Genomic DNA, 4762 nt, shown 5'->3' on the forward strand with positions numbered 1-4762 from the left:
CTATCGTATCTAGATAGGTCTGTAGAGATAATAATATGCACCAAAAATCAAGTCATTGCAAGATAGGCAATGAGTGAGAACACAGCAATGACAACAAAAAGGAAACCAATTACCCATAGAAGAATAAATTAATTTTGGAAGGCAAATGCTTTGAAAATGATGAGGGCAAAGAATGTACAGATGTGCTTTATACAACTGATGTATGTATGGATTGTGATAAGAGTTGTATGAGTCCCTAATAAAATGCTTTTTTAAGAATAAAAGAAAAAAAATTTAAAGAAAGAAAATCCTATACATAGATGAAGGTCTGATTTTTAATCTCTAGGCGTGTCCTTCAGTCAGGTACAATGGGGTACCATGCTTTGGCCCCAGAGTCTGTCCTTTGTACTACCTCAGGGGCTCCCTGCTCTGCTCCCACGGTTGCTCTGCCACACAGTTTTAGTGGTTTGCCTCAGTGCCATAGGATCAGTCTGGGCCAGTTCTAAGCCTGAGTCTCCAGTGTTGTCCCCATTAGGGCCCTGGGTCATCAATGGACGGTGTGTCTCGTGGTGGGATAAGCCACATTGTCCACTCTGTCCATTGGCTGTTCTGAGCCGGGATATCGTCCTCCAGGCCTGATGGGCCAGGTTGTGCTCCACTCTCTCTTCCTCCCCCTTCTTTGCTCCCATTTGCTCTGATCAAACATGCCCCTCTCTCCTAGATGCAGCTTCAGTGCTGTCCTCTGAAGTAAATTCTTCTGGGGGCAGGGGCAGTTGTCCACATAGCTGGTATGGGAGCCCAGCCCTCAGGCCCCTCCACTGGCTCCCCACTCCGTGCGGGCACACTGCATTCATCTGGCACTGGCTTTATATCTGGTCCCTCTTTCCCTGTGGAAACACAAACAATACCCTCCACTTGGGTGGGCCAGTCAGGCACCTTTTCTCTGGACCTTCCCTCAGCACCACCTTAGGTTGTGTCCATGCCCAAGCCCAGGTCCAGGAAAGGCTATGCGCCATGCAGGATGCTTGGGAGCAGGTCTTTCAGGCCTGGGAACGGAAGCAAGGGAGACGGCAGGCCATGCACCGCAAGCAGCTCTTCCTCAGACAGTGTGGCATTTGGACAAGATCCTGCAGGCCCAGGAGACAGTTCCCCTCACCACACACAGACACACTGACCCCAGGACCTCCAGTCCTCCTGTAGTACCACCCCAATCCCCCTTGCTTCCTGGATCACTGGCTGCTATTCTGATACGGAGCTAGATAGTGTATCTTCCCATGTGGCCAAGGGGACACCTGAGCCTCAGGTCACTCAGGGCCATCTCCTCCCCACACCTGGCCCCGGCCAGCCAAGCCCTACGCGGTTTGGTTGGAAATTGATGGGGCTCCTCCCCACCTCGTCAAAAGTTGGATGTACCTAACGGCCCCCAGGTTGGAGTGCTCTTCTTCCTCAGGTTCCGTCCCCTCCTGCTCAGCACCTACCTCCCCACCCCCAGCCGCAGGCCCCTTGATGCACCCCCAGAGAGCCCAGGCTGTAAACCAAGGTTCTGGCAGGTGTTGCTGTCTAGGGTTCCCTTTGAACCACCATCTGTTCCCCCGATCCCCCCCACCTCTGTGTCACCTCGATGGCTGCCCCAGGTTTCCCAGGAAGCCAGTGCCCTGGAGAGCTCTGTGGAGGAGGTGGAGCGGCTGATCCAGAAGCATGGCACCTTCCAGAGGTGCTGAGCACACAGGAAAGGGAGGTGATGGCCGGGACGGTCATGGGCGTGACCCTGATAAGGCCGGGGTATCCAGACTGTTGGGGGCACCGGGTGAGGTGTGTATGCACACCGAACCTGTGCTGGTGGGTGAGGGATTACCAAGGAGCCAGGGTCTCCAATCCAGGGCTGGTGACCAAGCCGAGGTGCCCAAGCACCCAGAAGCACATGGGGATGGGTTAGGCCACACTCTGGGGACCACAGAGGGCATTTGGATCTGCCAATATCACATGGCCCCTGCTTCCTTCTGCCAAGGAGCATGGGCAGCCCTCAACTGCAGAGCTGTTAGTGAGGGTTAGAGACTTATAGTGAGGGCTATGGGCTGTGAGCCAGCCCCAGCAGGGGTACACTCGGTACTCAGGGCTGGGTTCACCTCCCACCTCCCACCTCCCACTACGCAGCAGGCTGCTCTGAGAGAGCAGGCCAGGGTGCTGCCAGGCCCCTGGGTTCAGGGCCTGCTGGGCACAATATGAGAGCGGCCGGCTTGAGTGGAAGCCCTGGGAGAAGGTCAGCGACACAAGCTTCACACCACTCTGATTACTGCCGGCTTTCTCATGGCTGCTAGCCAGGTCAGAGGGCACCCCACCTGAACCCCATTTTACCTTTACAAGTGATCTTCAGCCCCACTAGGGGCCAAGGGGCGGCCTGCGGTGGAACGGGATGTGGAGAGTTTAATGGCTTTTCCAGGGGCAAAGCTAGGACTGGAGCCCAGGGCCCTTGATTCTCAGACCCATGTGGACACCTGTCATCCTGATGGGCAGAGTAGACAGGGCCCCAGGGGTGGGTGAGTGGCACCCTCCACATGAGAACCCACCCATGGCCCCTGCCCAGCCACTTCCTAGATCTGAAGACTGATGGGCCTGGGCCCTGTCATCTTGGGTGAAAGAAAAATTATTGTGCTGTCCCTGAGCCTTGTCAGCATTTCACTCCTTGGCACAGCCCGAGGGGTAGACGGGGTCACCGCTTGGGGCGAAGGTAGTATGAACATCAGGGCACTCATGTCCCCACCATCACACAGGACGGCGACTGGATCCAGGGGTGGGGCCAGCAGCTGGAATAGCCTGTCCCTCTTGGGGACCACAAAGAGAAGCTGATGCGGTTTCAGAAACACCTGGCCTATGAGACAGAGACCCCATGGAAGGGAGGCAGGGAGGGAATTGACAGGAAGGCCTGGGACCCCTGCTAGGTACTGGTTTTCCATCCAGCAGCCTTGTCCCCAACACCCGCAGTGTCACTGTGCAGACACTAATCAGACTCTGTCACCTGCCCGAGGCCAAGGCCAAGACCAGCCAGGAAGAAAGGATCGAAGGGAACCCTGGGCAGAAGGGCAGAGGCCAAGCCTGTAATGTGCCCATCCTCCACAGGGTGCCCTTGCTAGAGTCCTGGACCTTGGGAAGGAATTGGAGAGCATGGAGAGCATGCTGCACAGACACGAGGCCTTGGAGCAGGAGATGGGCCTCCTCCAAGTTCAGGGGCAAGTATGCCACTGGGTCTAGCATCGGGGCCAGGCCAGGGGACCTCTTCTGTGGGATCCTGCAGAGGAAGAGCTGAGCCAGTATACTCCCATGCCAGGGGCCTCTTGAGCACCACCTGATCCCCTTCCTCAGCCTCCGGACACCCCCCATATCCCGGAGCAGAAGGCAGCCCTCCTCTGCCAGAGAAGTCTGGGGTCAGCCCGCAGCCTCGGCCACAGGTGCCAACAGTTTATGGACAGCTGGCAACAGCTCCAGAGCAGAGCCCAGAAATGGTATGGACACCCTTTGGGTCCATTTCTTCACTCCTGCCCCCCTTCAGCAATCAAGTCCCATGCATCTTCTTGACTCCTTGTTTTAGGGTACAAAAGAGACCTTCAGGACAAACAATGTAAAGAAAACATCGATCAAGTCTTAAAAGAGACCACGACCACACAATGACCCAGACACATCATACGTGAAACACATCCAGGGAGACTCATATGTGTGTAAGAAAGAGGTCTACTGGTGATATCTAAAACAGATGGAAATACAGTTACCATATGACCCAGCAACCCCACCACCCTTACTGGGCAAGAAAAAAACCAAGGTCAGACATCTGTGCTCCAATGTTCATTGTGGCACAGTTCACAATTGCAAGGAATTGGAAACAACCCAAATTTCCATCACCTGACAATTGGATTAAAAAGCTGGGGTACCTCTACCAGCAGGGATCAACGATGTAATGTCACACCGGAAGTTCTCGGCGCCCCAGCATGGGTCTCTGGGCTTCCTGCCTCGGAAGCGCAGCAGCCGGCACGCGGGAAGGTGAAGAGCTTCCCCAAGGATGACGCCTCAAAGCCGGTCCACCTGACGGCCTTCCTGGGCTACAAGGCCGGCATGACCCACATTGTGCGCGAGGTCGACAGGCCAGGCTCCAAGGTGAACAAGAAGGAAGTGGTGGAGGCCATGACCATCATGGAGACCCTTCCCAAGGTGGTGGTGGGCATCGTGGGCTATGTGGAGACACCTCGCTGCCTCCGGACCTTCAAGACGGTTTTTGCGGAACACATCAGTGACGACGAGTGCAAGCGGTGGTTCTACAAGAACTGGCACAAGTCGAAGAAGAAGGCTTTCACCAAGTACTGCAAGAAGTGGCAGGTTGACAAGAGTAAGAAGCAGCTCGAGAAAGACTTTAGCAGCATGAAGAAGTCCTGCCCGGTTATGCGCGCCATCGCCCACACCCAGACGCGCCTGCTCCACCTGACGGAGATGCAGGTGAACGGGGGCTCATTCCGTGGCTGAGAAGCTGGACTGGGCCCGAGAGAAGCTGGTGCCAGTGAACCAGGTGTTCGGGCAGGATGAAATGATCGACGTCACGGGGGTGACCAAGGGCAAAGGCTACAAAGGGGTCACCAGTCGTTGGCACACCAAGAAGCTGCCCCGAAAGACCCACCGAGGGTTGTGCAAGGTGGCTTGTATCGGGGCCTGGAATCCCGCCCGCGTGGCATTCTCGATGGCCCGCGCTGGGCAAAAAGGCTACCACCACTGCACAGAGATCAACAAGAAGATCTATAAG

This window comes from Tenrec ecaudatus, chromosome 1, assembly GCF_050624435.1.
Source record: "Tenrec ecaudatus isolate mTenEca1 chromosome 1, mTenEca1.hap1, whole genome shotgun sequence".
Classification (NCBI taxonomy): Eukaryota; Metazoa; Chordata; class Mammalia; order Afrosoricida; family Tenrecidae; genus Tenrec; species Tenrec ecaudatus.